An 18,695-nucleotide genomic window follows, 5' to 3' on the forward strand; every position below is an offset into this window, starting at 1 on the left:
GGGGGTATTGAGGAAGTCTTAGGGGTGATGATCATGGCACTGTCCAAATCACAAAGGATGTGATTAGTATGTTTGTGTTAAACATTGCCATTTGGTATTTAAAGCTTAAAAAAAATAGCTAATGATCAGAGGAGTGACAATTTCCCTTTGTATTAGTGGTTTTGCACTCTTCAGATAGATACCTAAAAGTGCAACTGATGTATCATATAGACTTATTTTTTATATTTTTAAAAACCTCCATGCTATTTCCCTTAGGGGCTGGACCAGTCGATATTCCCCTCAACATTGTACAAGTTTTCCCTTTTTTCCACATTCTTGCCAACATGTGTTGTTTCTGGCCTTTTTGACATGAGCCACTTTCATAGGTGTGAGATGACTTTTCCTTGAGGTTTGGATTTGCATTTCCCTGCTGATGATGAGCATCATTCGTTACAGGACTATTTTATACTAGCCAAGTTATGAAAACAACCTAAGTGCCCAACATAGATGAATGGATTAAATAGATGTGGTATAGGCACACAATGGAATACTACTGAGCTATGAAAAAGATGAAATCTTACCAATGTGACAACATGGATGGAACCAATGGGGATTATGCTTAGTGAAGTGAATCAAAAGGAGAAAGATAAACATGGAGTGATTTCACTCATATGTGGAATATAGAGAAACAAAACAATGGTACAAAAAAAAAAAACCACCTAGAAATCTGACTGTAGAATTGAGGCTACCAGTGGAGCATCATAGGGATTTGAGAGCAAAGAGAGGAGGGGGTAGCCCAATGAACTGTGGTGGAAGACTATGGGTGCTTTGCTCATGTGTGTGATAACATACATCTGGAGAAGTATGGACTTCTACCCCTAAATATTGTAAGCCAAGATTACCTCAATAAAAAATAATACAATAAAAAAGAAAGATAAACAGATGGCAAATTAGTGCAATAGAAGAGGAACAAGGAATTCTCTAAGATTAAAGAAGGTTGCCTATATGTGCCTTTTTTAAATGTCATGTTTACTTAATTACTTGGTTCTTCAGTCAGTTTCCCAACTTGTATCCTGTTGAACACAAAGGATTAAAAACTATGTTACACTAGTGAGGGGAAATGGTTCCCCTAATCTAGACACGATTATATTATATTTGAAGGAGAATCTTGGCCAGTCTTTCAGTTCTTGAGCCTCATGCTTAAATAGTGATGTCTGACTTGGAACTCGTAGGATTCATGCATGTGACCACTGGGTCAGAACTTCTATTAGTGTCTATTTCCCCGCTAGTTGCCCTGAAACATAACTCCCAATCCATCGTTTATATTGAAAAATGTATCAAGGCACAATTACAGAGAATTTGGCCATTGAAATCTGAAATTATATACCTTTTGTGCTTATTTATTTCAGTAACAAGAATTCCAAACCCCTTGCTTGCCATAATATCCTGTTTCTTTTGACATACAACGTTACATATCTGAGATTACAATTGGATTTTTGTTTTATTTTGATGCCAAAACCAAAATGCTTACAAACGAACCTTGCAAAGTATGCTAGATAGATAAGGTAGCTGAGTCCACAAGTTCATGTTGCACACAAGCATGGCTATGCCAAAGATGTTTAAAGAATATGTAATACCAGAGAAAAGATAATAACCTCATAAATGTGCACAGAAGATCAAAGGGATTTTTTCAATAAATTAATTATAAACAATCTGTTCTGTTATGAGGGGAGGAGATGTTGTGTTCCCAAAAGCATCCAACAGTCAGCAAGAAATTTTTATTAAGAAAACGGTTGCTACTTCCACAGGTATTGATCATTTTTTCAGGATGTGTGTGTTCCCACGGGGGCAGTTTGCTCTTTGGAAAAACCAGAAAGTGGCGGCAGGTGCTGAAACCCCCAGTAGCAACAGAGGCGATATAACCTGAGCACTTTAGCATCAGGTTATTAAGGCCATGTAGGTAGAGCTACTGGCCTGTGAACAATATTTTATTCAATATTTTATTCAAAGTCCCAGTATTCTTAACAGTGCTGCCCTGCTCAACTCCATCTCCATGTGTGCTCCTACCAAATAATAATAATAATATCTTGAATGAGTGTTTTAATTATATAACAAAATCCCTCACCTCAGATTTAAAATAACAGTTCAATGTAGTTAGCCCCGGTATGATTTCAATGAAAATGAAAAACACTTGTCAGTCTACAAGTTTTGCTACAAAGATACAAAAGAGTCAAAGGTAAAAAAGAAATTTCCAGACAATTTTAAATTTATTCTCAGGACATACATCTGTTCTATATATATTCTTAAATGCCTTTATAAGATATTCCAGAAATATCAATTTAAAAAACGGTTAAGCCCTTAGAATAGCAAAACTATGAACACCTCACCTATGAACAGAAAGTGAAAATAGTGGTTATCCCATTGTGTCCATATGGACAGTTTAGTTTATCATAATTATATCCTTATCCCTTCAAAGCCTGACTTTCTTTTCATTCACTCATTTATTTTACAAATATTTATTGATTGCTTTATAATATTCAGTCACCGTTCTAAGCACTTAGGATGCAATCCAAGATCAAAGCAAAGATAGCTGTTTTCACTGAGTTTCCACAACTGGATTAAAGTGAAGTGAGGAAGTCAGGCACTGAACATCCTCATTCCATAGATAAACCATGTAGAAATGAAATGGTGACAGTGACTAAATTAAAAAGAGTCTGAAGATCCAGGAATGGGGGTTAATTGAAGTTTAAATGGGGTGTTCATGATCAACCTCATGAGAAATTAAAATTTGAGCAAAGATTTAAAAAAAAGTGAGAATTAAAATGAGCATACATGAAAAGATGTTCAACATCATTACCTCTCAGGGAAATGAAAGCCAAAACCACAAGAGATGTCTTCATACCCAGTGGGATGGCTACAATATAAAAGACAGACAATAGCAAGTGTTGACAAGGGTAAGAAGAAATTGGAACCCTCATTCACTACTGATAGAAGTGTAAAATGATGTTGCTTCTTTGGAAAACACTTGGTGATTCCTCAAAAGTTCAACATAGCTACCCTATGCCCCATCATTTGTATTTCTAAGCATATACCTAGGAGAAATAAGAACCTATGTTCAGGGCCTCCCCGGTGGCGCAGCGGTTGAGCGCTGGGTTGCGAAGCTGCCCGCAGCCTCTGCAGCGCCGGTTCCATCCCCGGCTGCTCCCCGGCCACCAGGCGAGGGTCCCACATGGCGCGCAGACCTCTCCTGCCGCCCGCTGCTCCCCTCAGCAGTGTACTTCGGTCCTTCTGCCTGCTCTGCTCCCCGCTCTGGCTCTGGTGAATTCTCTCGCCCTCCCGTGCTTCTGACTGTACCCAGTGCTTGTATAAACCAAACAAACAAATAAATAAATAAAAAACATGCCTCTGTTAAAAAAAAAAAATTAAAAAAAAAAAAAAGAACCTATGTTCACACAAAACTTGTACATCAGTGTTGATAGCAACATTGCTCATGAGAGGCAAAAGTAGAAATAACCCAAATTTTGATCAACTAATGAATGGGTATATTTCATACTTAATTATTGAACTGTAGCTTTTCAATGATCAAAGAAATTATTGGCAGTTTATAGCTTGGATGGACCCTGAAATCATGACACTAAGGGAAAGAAACAGTCACAGAGGACATACACTGCATAATTCTATTCATGGAAAATCCACATAAAACAAAAACTCATAAAAAGTAGATTGTAGTAGTTCCCTAAGACTGGGGTGGGACAGAAAGGAGAGTGATTGTCAATGGTTATGAGAATTCTTTTGTTATGATGACGGAACAATATTGTGAATGTACTAAAAGCCATTGAAGTGTATATATTATGTGTGTGCATTGCATGAGTTATAGGTCTAAGTGAAACTATTTTGTGTATATATGCGTATACATGTGTGTCACACACATGCATACACACAATAATTGACTAGGTAGATATTGAAAAGAGTATATTTTAGGCAGAATGAACTGTTAGAGCAAAGATTTAATTTAGAGAGGAAGAGTAGGGAACAGAAAAGTAGAAAATGGCAGTGGGGGACAGGGAGCTACAGCATGTCAGTTGGTAGGTTTTTGCAAAGATTATGGTTCTTATTGCGAGTAAAATGGGGAGCACTGCACATATTTGAGAAGAGGTGCACCATGTGTAAATCATGTTTGTGAAAGGATATTTCTGGTCACCCAAGAACATAGGGAAGACCAAGGAAGACCAAGACGATGAATAGGGATATCTATAGAGAAGTGAGGAAAAAATTGAGTTGAGAATGTACAAACAAACCAGGACTGACTGATGAATCTGATGTGAGCCATGAGAGAAAGAAAAGAATCAAGGCTGACTCCACAGCTTTTATTCTTTACAACTGGCAAGATGGCAACAGGTGAGGACACCTGTGTGGGCGCATATGGGAGGGGGCAGAATCCAGGCATTTATTTCAGGGCATGTTGAGTTCCACATGCTCACTAGACACCCAAGGAGACAGTGAGTAGACAGATGTTGAATACATTTGAGCCTTATTGTTCTTTTCTTTATTTCCCAATCACCTCAACACCCAAAAATCATAGTTCAAGTAGCTTTCATGATATTTAGGCTCCCCAGAAATACAAAAACCATCAATTTACATTGTGCTGCCATTGCTAACACAAGGTTAATTCCAAGGGACGGGAAACATGATTGGACTAACATTGATGCAACAACAATAATTCTGACCAAAAATTTTATAACACATCACTCTGTATAGTTCTTTGACATTGTGTTTAATTCCACAATTCCTTTTCCACAGGAAAGTCTTCAGAGGCACAAAGTAAGAGACTTATCTTTCCCAAAGACACAAAACCAGATGTCTGGTCAAGCCACACTTTGAACACAAGCATGTCTGACATTGTCCTAAGCTCCCATTCTTTAACGAAGTCACTCTACAGATCATGTGGGATCCCTGAGCCCTAAGTCAGATTCCTCCATCACTTACTTGAGAAACCTTGACCCAAAGTGACCTTTCAGAAGCTGCAGACTAGAGGTTCTCTGGTGAATACAAAAACACCCCCTTTATAGCTTTCTCTGGAGACCATCTACATTAAAACCCAAGGATGTTCTTTGAACTGCCACCACACATGTCCAAACTATATCCATTCAACTCACTTCCTAACCAGCATTGCCCTTGTTCATGCCAACAGCAAAATACATTTCTGATGAGACATCTGTTGGGCTCTGTGGCCACAGCACTACTGTCTAAAGAGAAAAATCTTCAGAGCACCCAACTTCTTTTGCCTTTTTTGTTTTATTTTGTTTTCATTTATAGTGAGTTATGATGAAAAAGAAATGGGTAGAAACCAGGCAAAGGAAATTCAGAGCAGAAAGAGAAAAAGTACCTGGTTGAGGCATGAAATTAAATATAGAGTAATAACTCATTTCAGGGAACGTACATTTATTTTCAGAGAAAGATTTAGGCCAATTTTAAAAATTAGCAAAGGAAATGTTTATGCTACTGGGATTTATGAATTAAAGGAACAGGAAGCCTGGTGTTAGAAGTTGGCAACATACCTTTTTCTGTTACTTACCGTAACACTCCAGAAAGCAACTTTAAACCCAGGGAACCGACAGTCCAGAAGAAGAGAAGGAAAATCAACAGAGGGTGAGGTTGTTAGCTTTGTAAAGGCTCTCTGGAAGTACAAAAGAGAAAGGCTTTCAGTTAGAAAACATAAAAAGCAGACAAAATTAAAGAGTAATAATGGGCATAAAAAAAATCATTGCTTTGTAAAGCATATGCAGCCATTCAAATTATTGTCTTAAATAATGATTGGAAATTTCCTTTTAGAAGTCCCTTGGTGCGTCCCCAGTGATGTCTTTGAACTCACTCTCAACAGAGCCAGAATCTGCCATCTATAGTCTGACCTGCAGGCCAAGCCCATCTCCAACCATTGGCTCCTGGGTGCCTTCCAGGCAAGATTCATCTGACATTTTTGCTGTATCATCTTAACATTTGTTTTTTGCTAAATAAAATGCAAACAAATTGTCTTTAAAGCACGCCAGAACCCCACCCCCGCCCCTGCCAAGACAAATTTGATCTATTATCCACCTAATTGATTCAATTTGCCTTTGATTATTTGGCTATCTTTTTACAGAAAGAAAATCTGGAGCACAGAAGACCCTGTTTGAAGTGTGTATGTGTGTGTGTGTGTATAGAAGAACTGGGTGTAGGCCAGAGGTGTGGGCGTGTGTGAGAGGACTCACCAGAGACAGAGTGGGGAGCAGAGCAGGCAAATCTACTGAAATACACTGCTGAGGGGAGCAGTGGGCGAGAAAGGAGATTTCTGCTGCATCATGTGGGTCACCCCCTGACTGAGGATTGAACTCAGGCCATAGTGTTGATAGTGCTGAGACTTAACCCCTAGGCCACCAGGGAGGCCCCTAGGAATTTTACTATTGCTATGTGCAATACTATTTGATGATGATAACAGTGATTTAGTTTACTTGAATCCATCTCTTCCATCTATTCAATCACATAATATGAAAGTACTCTTCGGTTAACCAATCGATGAAGTGACATCTCAGTATCTATAGGCACCTCTATGAAAGGACAGCAGATTTATTTTTTTAACAATTCAGATGTGGGCCTCCCTGGTGGCGCAGGCTGTTGAGCACCGCGCTGTGAAGCTGTCTGCAGCCTCTGCAGCGCGGATTCGATCCTGGCCGGCCGGCGAGAATCCCACATGGCGAAATAGACCTCTCCTGTCTCGCCCGCTGCTCCCCTCAGCAGTGTATTTCTCCAGTCTGCCAGTTCTGTCCCCCACTCTGCCTCAGGTGAATCCTCTCACCTTCCCGCACATCTAGCCTGTACCCCGGTTCTTGTGTAAAAATAAATATTAAAAAAAAAATTCAGATGCAAAAATCCCAGAAAATCCCAGAATCAAGCTCTGAGTGACATAACCCCTCCCCCAAAATGAATTATTGAAATGGTTGTGGGGCACTCGTGTGATTAAGTAGAACGTTGAGCAGTTAGGTCTGGGAAGGGCAGGCCCCATGTAGCAGAGCCCAGAGTTTCAGAAGTCTATCGGGAGAGGAAATAAATGGCCAACCCTGGGTCAGAAGCTCATCCTGGGGGTGGGGAGGGAGAGGAGCTGGCTCTGGGATGCTGGCTGGCAAAACAAACATCTTCTAGGTCTCGATGTGACTGGGTTTGTCCTATCTCAGTGCCTTCACAACTGACCAGTCTCCCTGCCCGGAACACAGTTAGCTCAGCTGGTTCCATCACATCATTTAGGATTCAGCTAAATCTCCGCAGTAAAGAGAGTGCTTCCCTAATTAGACTATCAAGAGCACCCCCACTCCCTACTCACTCTACAGCCCCGATTCCTGCTTTCTTTGCTGCAGTTCACTTATTGCAAACAAGAAAATGCAGAACCTGATTTAAATGAGGTGGAGAGGCTAGAGAGAGCACCCAGCAAAGTAAGCTTTGCACCTCCCCCAACAGGGATGCTATTTCCCACTCCGGTGGAACGAAGGGGGTGTTCCTTCAGAGGTTACACAGGGGCTTGTTAGTCTTGGTTTTAGGGAGGGGTATGCAGGCCTCACAGCTCTCTCCAAACAGCCCTCTCTAGGGTGTTTCCAGAAAATATCTTTGGTTTTGGAACAGCTGATTACTTTTGAGTCAACACTATCAACACCTGATATTTTATACTATACTGGGACAAAATTCCAGAGGAGCAGGGACAGTCCCGAAAGTCCAGAGTGAAAGAATGAATGAACAAGCACATATGACAACAAACACTGAATAATAAGAACCGAAGCACAGGTTAGCAAACAAGGAACAGGTGGCCTCAAGAACTAGGAGGGAAGATTAGCAAATAATAATAAAAATAAAGAAAATGAACTACTGAAGTCATAGAATATGCTGGATTATAGCTTTGCTGATTCCTCAGCCTCCCCCAGGGCGCCCTTCTCTCTGCCCTGTGACATAAAGAGAAGCTCTGAAGCCCACGCTGGTCATTCCTGCTCTAGGGGCTATTCAATATGGGCAAAGGGGAAGCTGGGAGTTCTGGGCCAGGACTCTGCTTCAGGGAAAATGGGGCTGATGTTACTGAGCTGGGGAGCTGAGCTCTAGCTCGAATGTCCAGGGGACGGTGAGCAAGACTCCACAGTAAGTTTCTCCCAGCTCTAAAATGAGGGGCAGGTACAGCCCAGTGGCTCCTGGGTGGGATGGAGCAGGACGGGGTCCTGGGACTAGTCCATGAAGCCGCAGTAGTGTTTGGTTGCATTTTGTTTTTCCAGCTTCAAGCGTAGTCATCCCCAAGTGGGTATATGATGTTGAAATGCAACACACTGTGAGTTCATGTCCAACGATGCCTACTTCAAAGTACAGTCAGGCCATCATATTGATGTTTGAAATCGTTTGTGTGCAGGTAGGTTAGGCAACCTATTACTTTAATTCAGGAGGAAAAAAGAATGCTCACAGAATATACTTTGGGGCTAGCAGCTGGGTAGGGAGTGACCAGGTAAAAGCACAAAACCCACACTTCCTGCATCATGGCGTCACCTGCTGCAGATTCTTGGATGTGACAATCACAGGTGCAACCACACCTTCTAACTCTGATACAGACACTGTCCCAGGGAGGTGACCTCTTGGAGGTGGTGCTTTGGTGCAGCTCTGGAGGCAGATCTACCTGGACTCCAGGGAATGGTCACAGGAGGAGGGGGGAGGTCACAGCAGGACAAGCAACTTGAAAACCCTGCCTATGAATATGATCGGCCCTCTCTGGTGTAGACCCCATCATGCGCACCCCTCCACCACGGAAGTACCCAGTGTGCCATGAACCCCATCTGCATATGGCATTTTCACCTCCACTTTCTAGTTTCTGTTTCCAGGCCCCTGGCTTGTGCTATGGCTAGAGTGCAAGTTCTTTCTAGCCTCCAACCCAATGTTCTTTCTCAACTGCAAATCTTATCACGACTTCAAAACCTTTTGAATGATCCCAATCACTGGAATGACATCCATTGTCCTTGAACAGCATTATCAGATCCTGCCCACCTCTTCAGATCCTCCCCTCCTGGTGTGAGACTCCAAGCCAAGCAGAGCCTGAAGTCTGCGGTGACTTACAGTCTGAATCTCTGCAGCATGGTTTTCTGTAGGAAAGAGAGACTGCACTCATCTAGCCGGTTATAACTCCTCTGGTGGTGGCACCCCCAATCATCTTGGGGTTTCATAGTCCTCTCTCTCTGATGAGCCAGGGGCAACCATCTATACTAGAGATGTGTATTCCTTCGTGGCTCTCAGAGGGAGCTAATAGTGACATCGCCCACGTGAAGAACACAGGGGAAGCAAGCATCTTTCCTGCCCACCCTGCACGCTTCCCTGCCATACAGCTGGGAAGTGGTGGCGAGTGTCACTCGAGCAAGACGTAAGCTTTCAGCCAGGGAGGGGACTTGCTGCTCAGAAGAGATTTCCATTATTAAGGTGCTGTCTGTGCTGTGACTTGATTTGTGTTAGCTGTGAACAGGACTCTCGGATGCTGGGCATCGCGGGACAAGGGTGTGCTGGGTACTGGCTGATTGGAAGCAAGTGCAGTGTCTCCTGCAGAAAGATTCTCTTTCCCAAAGCATTCCCCAAACTGGTGACCTACCAGCAACTGCTTAATGCACACCACTGTCACATATTCGATATCAAATTTAATTATAGAAAAAAGACGAGGGTTGTAAGACTCTTACGCTTCCTAAATGCCAGAGTTTAAGTGTATTAGCGAGTCTTTGTCAGCCTGGATTCTTCTCATCGGGAAACCTCCCTTCTCCCTGTGACCGTGACCGTGGTGGAGCCGGCAAGCAGGTGATTCCATTATTCTGTCTCTCTCATCACACGGTAATTTCCTCACTCGACCACTTCTTTCTGACTTTTGCTAAATCCATCTGGGATCATGCATAGAAAGTCTGCCTGAGAATAAAATCAACTGAGAGAAAACAAACAAACAAAGAAAGACACAGAAGTTGGTGTCTGTTGCTTGACCTTTGGATTCTGGCCTGACCTGAAGTCTGTGGCCTTTTTCATTCTACTCAATTAGAGTTGAGTAGAGTTTCTGTCATTTGCCATCAAAAGTAAATATTAATAATGGGGCCTCCCTGGTGGCGCAAGGGATTAACTCACAGCACTATGAAGCTATCCAAAGCCACTGCAGCATGAGTTCAATTTCCTCCCAAGGAGCTGACCCACATGGTGCAGCAGACCTCTCCTGCCTCACCCACTGCTCCCCTCAGCTGTGTATTTCAATAGATCTGCCTGTTCTGCTCCCCACTCTGTCTCTAGCGAATCCTCTCACCCCCCGCACCTCTGGCCTGCACCCTGGTTCTTGTATGCAAAATTAACAAATCTTTTTTAAAAAAATAAATATTAATAAATATGAATTAAATACTAACCAATGATGATGGAGAAACAGCATGTTTTGCAACCATCCCAGGCCAGGTAGGCTCACAGTCAGTTCTAGTGATTTGAAAGAGAATTTTCGAGCCCTTGGCATCATCTTCACAGGTTTCAGTGGTAAGCAGGGGACACAACCAGCAGGGAGACGGCAGCCTAACCTCCTTCCCCAGAGTAACGCCGCCCTTTTATCCCCTCCCTCCTAGACGCAGGGTTGCACACTTGCACATGCGCACACACCCATGCTCAGGTGTCCATAGTCAGGCACGCGTGCCCCACACACCTGCGCCTTTTATGTTAACAAGATCAAGGCCGCAGGTGATAGCCACAGAGGCCAACGGCGTCAAAAGCCTGATCAACTTCATTCACCCTACACAGCATTAGCTTTACACCACTCACATCTTCGCTCTTTATTCTGTCACATGGTGTAAAGGGCTGACTACAGAACAAGCATGGACCTAAGCATCTAATACATCAATCTATACAGGGAGCACCATTTATTACCTCCTTGTTACCTGACTCACGGGAATGGACAGAACTGCACAATCTCATGCAACCATCACTTGCAAAGGTGTGACTTCTACTTGCCCCTCACCTTCAGGCAAATCTGCCTTCCTGGGGGCCCTGGCTGCCATCAAACACTGACCTCTTTCCAAAATGTCAACAGCTCAGGCTCAGTGGCAAGAATTTTCAACTACTCTATACCTGTGTTTCACGATGCATAAGAGAGTGTTCACAGGAGCACAGGGATGTGACTGGAACTGCACTCGGTGGAGTTCCTTAGATCTGGGTTGAAATTCTGACTTTGCCTTTTATTAATTGCATTACTGGAAGCCATAGCTCATTTTCCTTTTCTGTAAAAAAGTCATAAAACTACTACCTCAAAGAGTGGCGTAAGAGCTGAATGAGCTCATGTCTGTAAAGCATGGGGCACCTGTGGCTGGCACCCAGCGAGCTAGACAGGCGCCTGAAAAGCCCATCTCTGTGACAACGTCACCTGACTTGCTCAGATTTGGGGGAATGTCAGTCACCCCTGGGGACCAGCCTGAAACTCCTCCTTCTCCAAGTCTCCTTTTGTTTCATCTCACTCAGTCATTATAAGAAACCTCAGTCACTGTGCTGGCTGCAAGAATCCCGGAAGCCTGCCCACCACCTCCCACCCCACCCCACCCCACCCCACCCCACCCCACCCCACCCCACCTTACCACCCCACCCTGGCCATCCATGAACCCTCAGGCTGTGGGGACACCACCCCCTGTCACTGCTGATTTTCTGAGATTCCATTTACCTTTAGACAAATGCATTGACTAAGACCACCTGACTCAGAAACAAGCCAGGAGAGGTCACAAAACCCAGCTCTCTCAGGGACCACTTCAAGGTCGTCCACCTCATCTGCCCCTTCAGGTGGACGTCATGGAAACTGGACTGGACAATCTTTTAAAGTCACACAACGCTCTAAAGTGCCCAAGTCTATATTTTAAATGCAACACACTGAGGAAAGATGTAAATTCCATCACACCAGGCTTAGAGTAAAATGATGCCACCATAGCTAGTTCTGTAACAGCCTGGCAGAAGCGAAGGCAGGCGGCCGCCATCCTGCAGAGCTGCGGGGGCTCCCTGCCTACGCCTACACACGCCCGTGGCGCAGGACGAGTCCTGCGCTTCACTTAATTATTCTGCTCGACGCATCCCTGAGCTGTTTATGTCTGTCACAGCTGTAGCCCCTCTGAGAGGTCTTGGGTAAGCCTGGCCCACTCACCCTGTGGCTCCTGGGGTTTGACACCCCCACCCCACGCCACCCTTGACTTTGATTTGTCTTCACTGGCCGGGTCCACGCAGCACTCTGGGCTGCAGCTCAGCTCCGTCCACTCTGGAACCGAGTTATACGCTCTCCAGTTCAGGCTAATGCCGCTGGAGTTTGAAGACTAATTTGCACTGCATTTGTGAAGAACTCAGGCTACATACAAAAGGTTTGTGTTTCAGAAAAGTATATTGTAACATATCAATTCATTGCATTCAAGTATTGTATTAGCGTATATTTATATAAATCATTCTATATTATACAGTATATATACATATAAAGTTGAAATGTAAGTGTTATATTAAACATTTTATTATATTAAACATATTTTTTTCAAGAAAAATTTTCCAGAACACACACGGGTATTGATGTTTCTGAAAGGAACTTAAATACTTGTATTCTCTTTTTTATTCATTTCCATTATGAATACCAGTATCACTGGCATCTTTGAGACTTTTATTTGTTTTCTTCTGTACTTCCAAATGCTTTTAGTGCAGTCCAGCTTTGAACTTGGGTGTTAATTGCTAATGAATTACATTAGTGTTTATGATGCTGACTTAAAGTATTTATGTACAGAACAGATGCTAAAAGATTGATGGACATGACTTAATAAGTAAATAAGAGAACTAACGATCAGCTAAATGGATAAACAGGGGAATGAATAAGCAGGTCATTGAAGACAGTTGCCATCTCAATAGAACAGAGAGAACCCGTCACTGCTGCAGCCCCATCGTCCAGCAGTTAATGTCAGTTCAGAGCTCAGACATTGATGGGAGCCGTGTGCATTCAGCTGTGCACTTAATGGTGAGGCCCCAAAGACCATTCTGATCTCCACTTTCAGTATGCAGTATATTACATGAGAAATGTAACACTTCATTATAAAAGAGGCTTTGTATTGGATGATTTTGCCCGACTGTAGTCTAATGTAAGTGTCCTGCACACATTTAAGGTTGACTAGGCTAAGCTATAAGATGGGTGTATTAAATGCATTTCAATTTATGATATTTTCGATCTGTTGTGTATTTATTGCAACATAACCCTATCTTAAGTCACGGAAGATCTGTACTTAATAACATGAGATCTTTGACAGTCTCTAATTGTCAAACTGTGCATAACTGCACATCATTTTGGACACAGGGTGATATTTCAGCCTTGGGTAGCAAATGGCCACAAGACTTGATTTGAATAATATGGTGCTCTGATCCATCCCAGTATCAATCCACACACCTTGGGAAGCCAGGACAGAAATTGGTACTGGGAAGTGGACACAAGGACCAGCCTCACCTTTTGGTCCATGCAGCTCTAGAAGCCAGCCAGAAAGAAATTCCATTAGAAGAGGTTGTCTGAAAGAGACACAGTTGCTGGAAGACAATTAGATTAGACATGTTTCTCTAATCCTCTCCCTGAAACAAGGGTGACACTTTTCCTGGAAGTCAAATGGACTCTGTCACCCTCCTGCATGTGCAGCAGCTGTTTGAATTCATAGTCAGTTTTCAAAGGAGAGTTATAAGATACTCAGATGGCCCACGGTTGATACCAGCAGAGATGAGCCACATCCCCAGAACTGCCGTACCTAATTGAAGCACCTCCAGGAGTGCAGGAAACAGCATTTAGTGCAAAGTCAAGTGCCCTCAATGCTCACTGAAGTCATTTTCTTCGGGTTACAAGTGTCCATCTCAGAAAGCTGTGCTGGCGTCGGCTGGGGCTCTGCCTGCTATGCATGCACAGTTATGTTTGCACCAACCCACAAAGGGGAAAAACCCACCTAAAGTGAAAAAATGGCACAGGACTGTTCCTGGACCCACTATTGCTCAGCTGAGCTGCCACAGGGCCCGTGGGAAATGGTTATGGAAAGTTGTCCTGACTTGGCCCCTCCGTGGAAATGGCCAGAACTGAATAGATGTGCATTTTTCAAATAGTCCTTCCAACCAGGCCAGAACAGGAACTCAGTCCTAGAAACAGCCACGCTGTAGGGGGCTGTGTCTGCACATCTCCGGGGAGCAAAGGGGGACATACATGGAAGGAAAGATGGAGGAATCCAGAGCTCCTTAGCTTCCAGTGTGGCCAACTCAAACCCCAGTAAAAGCAAGCACCCAGGGAAAGAAGAGCAGCCAAGTTCCATTTCAAAAATGAGTTAGCCCAAAGTTGGCAAGTGTGAGCAATTCAATTAAAACAATATAATTTTTTCAAGGATTTTTAATATAAATGGATGTTGAATCATCAAATGCTTTCTTGGCATCTGTTGATATGATCATATGGTTTTTATTTTTTTGTTGCTCTATGAATTACTTTGATTGATTTTTAGATGTTGAACCATCCTTGTGCCCCTAATATAAATCTCACTTGGTCATGGTTTATAACCCTTTTAATGCATTGTTGGATTCAGTTTGCTAATATTTTATTGAGGATTTTAGCATCATTGTTAGTTGGAGAAATTGGTCTGTAGTCTTTGTGTGTTGTCTTTCTTTGATTTTGGTATTAGAGTAATTTTGGCTTCATAAAATGTGTTTGGAAGTCTTCCTTCTCTCTCAGTATTTTGGAAACTTGCACTCCAATGTTTATTACAGCACTATTTACAATAGCTGAGCTATGGTAACAGCCTAAGTGCCCAACAAAAGTGGCTCAAGAAGATGTGGGGGGTGTGTATATGTGTATATACAGAAGAAGGTGTGTATATGTGTACATATATGTGAATACTACTCAGCAATCAAAAAGAGAAACTCATGCCACTTGTGGCAACATGGATAGAGCTGGAAGGAATTATGTTAAGCTAAGTTAGCCAGAAAGGGAAAGATAAATACCAGATGTTGTCACTTATAAGTGGAATATCAAGAAACCAAAAAGGGTCAAAGACAAACTTTCAAACCAACCCTTAAAAGCTGACCACACATTATGGCTTTCAAGGGAGAGGAGAGAGCACAATGGACTTTCCTGGAGGACTATGGGTGCTTGGTGCTCCGTGTGCTACGCATGACTACAGGAGAAGGGAGATATCCTATACTTCCGAAATACTAGCAATGACATAAAGCCATGGCATTTCAATTAAAAAAAAAATATTTCAAGTAAAGCAATATAACAGAAAACAAATGGGAAAAGTAAACACCTATTTGCCAGAAATCACGCTGGCCAGGCCAGGCTTCTTTTGCAGCTGTTGTTCCGGTGCCAGGGGAAACACCCAAAAGGAAATCGAATCATGGTCTTATTAACTCTGAGGCTTGATCTGAATTCTCTTCCAGTCATTTCCATCATGTCACCAAAAGGTAAGAAAGAATAGAGGTCCAGCAAATTGAGATAGATTGTGTACCACTAGATTTGAAATGGCTTGTTTTTTTATAATTCAAAAAGATAAATTTAGAAAACAAAAAGTGGATGAAAGTAAAGGGTATATAAGTTTCCATTTTCAATATTCCATATCAACAGTTTCATAGACTTCCATTTTTTTATAGACATAGAATACCTAGAGTATCTAATGGTATTATATACATTATGGTTTGTGCTTTTGGCTTTTACTCAGCATTCTGTTATTAGTATTGTCGATGTTTTCTTCCTTGTCACACATTGTCCCATAGGATCAGGATAATAACTTACTTAAGGACTGGAGATGACTATCAAGCCCTATGTTTGTCATATAGAAATTACTGAATACATGATAATGTCTAAAATGTATTATTGCAATTTCTATGGGAGTCAGAAATAGACTATCAGCTCACAGTTTTAAATGTCAACGTAGCATTTCTTCAGTAGATAAGTATTAATTCCTCTTATCATATTGAATACTTTTCCATATTATTTTCTTGTTAATGTTAATATTGTTGATAAGTTTAATAAGAACAAGCATGTGTGTGTGAGAAGCACTGCTCTAAGATTTTACATATATATATGTGTGTGTATTTAATACATTGAGGGACTTTGGAGGGACTTTGTGGAGTGATTTTAACCCCATTGACAGATGAAGAAACTGAGGCACAGCCAATTCATCCAGTCGCAGAGCAGACTTACAATCCAGGTAGTCTGGCCCCTGGGTCCATGCATTTGATCATTATGCTATCTCTACACGATTTCTTTATCCTCATGTTGAAGATTGCTTTTCTTATGACAGATTTTCTGAGAAGTAGAATAAGTAGACCAGAAAGAATGAACATTTCAAAGATGCAAAGATTCCCAAAATAGGACTGCTGAATTGCTTCCCCAACTGTTACACATATTGTTCAGTTATTTTCTCCTAAATCTACACATGGTAAAGCCATGTATTCAGTTCAAAGATTCAAGACTTACTGTCTTTCCTGCATTTACTTTGATCAATACATGACTTCCATTTTTATTAATTGTTTTGCTAATAATTAACTCTACTTTGTCCAATTGTAATGCTATTAGCTTAAGTTAGTTTGATTTCTTGTTATTTTGTGGTTTTTACATTTATCTATTTTATATTTGTCTATTCCTTCAGCTCTTCAGTGTCTTTTTGGTTTTGGTGTATCTTTTACAAGATGATAATTGTTGAATTAAGGAAAAATACAAACGTACAAGCTAACCACAGATCTGAGGCATAGAGTAGGGAAGGTATCAAAACAGGGGAAGGAAGAACACAAAGGACTATGGTAATGGCTCATGGGGGCTGTGGTGGTGGGAGAACTATGGGGAATATACCTGAGGGGAGAAATCAAATACTGTCCAAAAATTGACAAAAATATGTACGAAAATAAATTTAATATTAAAAATTTTTAATGAATTCATATTGTTTTTCTATCACTATACTTCTACTATTGTCTAAAAAACTACAACTACCAGTCAGGGTATTGTGTATGTGTTTATAATTAAAATTGATCTAAAAATTGATTTTTTTCTTTCTTCTTTCTTCTTGTTATTTTAGATACCTGAATCCTATTTACTTCTTAGAATTAATTTGAAACCTTTTTAGATTTCCAATGTTCAGGAACAGTTTGAGTAGCATGAGAATAATCAATTCACTGAGTATCTAAAAGAACTAAAGGTAAAATGTTCTGGACCCAGAATAATTGAAGGAGGGCAGAAAATGGCACTTTTTAATCAGATCTTTTATTTCTTCATAGTTACATGTCAATCCAGATTTTAAAAATGGTTCTTAAAGCAAGTTTGCAAATTTGCATTTTTAATAAATTGCCTATTTCATGAAATGTGAACATGCATTAACATAAATTTTAATAGTTTTCTTTCATAATTAAAAATATAGTTGTTTCTCAATTCATATTTCCAGTGCTCTGTGTTTGTGGTTATTGAGTTAGCCCAATTTATAGGTTTTTCAAAGCACTGTATATAAAAAGCTCATGTATTATAATATTTCTTGTCTTTTATTTACTTGGACACTTCATTACTTTCTGTTTTGATTTAAGTGAATAGCCTCTTTTTTTTCTCCTTAAGGAATGACTTACTGTTTCTTAGTGTCTTGAATTGAAAACTTTCTTTCCCTTCATTCTGTATTCTTTCTAATTAAATAATAATAAAAGCTTCAATCACATTCCATAAATATTGACGTGTAGCATGACTACATGCTACACATGCTACATACTTTTAAAAAGTTCCTTTTTAAAAATATTATCACTATTTTTCAAGCAATTTAATATGTTCTTTTAAAATTCACAAATTATGTGACTCTCCTTTCAAAAAGTGAAATTTAATTTACCTCCTCTTTGGTGTGAGTTTTCTCAGTGAGTCACATAGAATAAGTAGATGAAAATGGAAATGGCAGTAACTTCTGAGACAGGTCCTAACAGCTTCCTTCCTTCCCTCTTACTTCATTCTCTCTGGGGAACCGCCATGCTAGGAGGAAGCTTATGACGAGATAAGGAGCTCAGTCTCCAGCCAGCAGCATATGAGTCGTACTGTCTTGCAATGGCTCCTCAGTGGAGTCAAGCCTCCGACCACAGCAGCCTGGCTCGTATCTCGACAGCAGCCTCCTCAGAAACCCCAAGAAAGAAATTCCCTGCTCAGCTGCTGAATTCTGACCCATTTTTGAGTTTCATGGACTCTCCAGCCTTGGATTTGTTTTTTAGCATAGTTCTTTGTGTAACCCTTTTCTAAAACCTTTGTGATCAGAAAATAGAATTCAGGGCCTCCCTTGGTGGCACAGGTGGTTGAGCGCAGCGCTATGAAGCTGTCCACAGCCTCTGCAGTGCAAGTTCGAGCCCCACCAGCTGGAGAGGGTCCCACATGGTGCAGCTGACCTCTCCCGTCGTGCCCACTGCTCCCCTCAGCAGTGTATTTTGTCAGTCTGCCTGTTCTGTTCCCTGCTCTGTCTCCGGTGAATCCTCTCACCCTCCCACACATCTGGGCTGTACCCTGGTTCTTGTATAAATAAATAAATAAATCTTTTTTTAAAAAAAGAAAGTAGAATTCATACAATTTCAGTTTCTTAGGATTTTTTATAAGATTTTATTTATGGCTTACTATATACTCAAATTTTGTAAATATTATGTGCAGTCTGAAGAAAATGTGCTGTGTAGCTCTATTTATGGTATCC

This window comes from Talpa occidentalis, unplaced genomic scaffold (assembly GCF_014898055.3).
Source record: "Talpa occidentalis isolate TD23 unplaced genomic scaffold, MPIMG_talOcc4v2.1 talOcc4.3, whole genome shotgun sequence".
Classification (NCBI taxonomy): domain Eukaryota; kingdom Metazoa; phylum Chordata; class Mammalia; order Eulipotyphla; family Talpidae; genus Talpa; species Talpa occidentalis.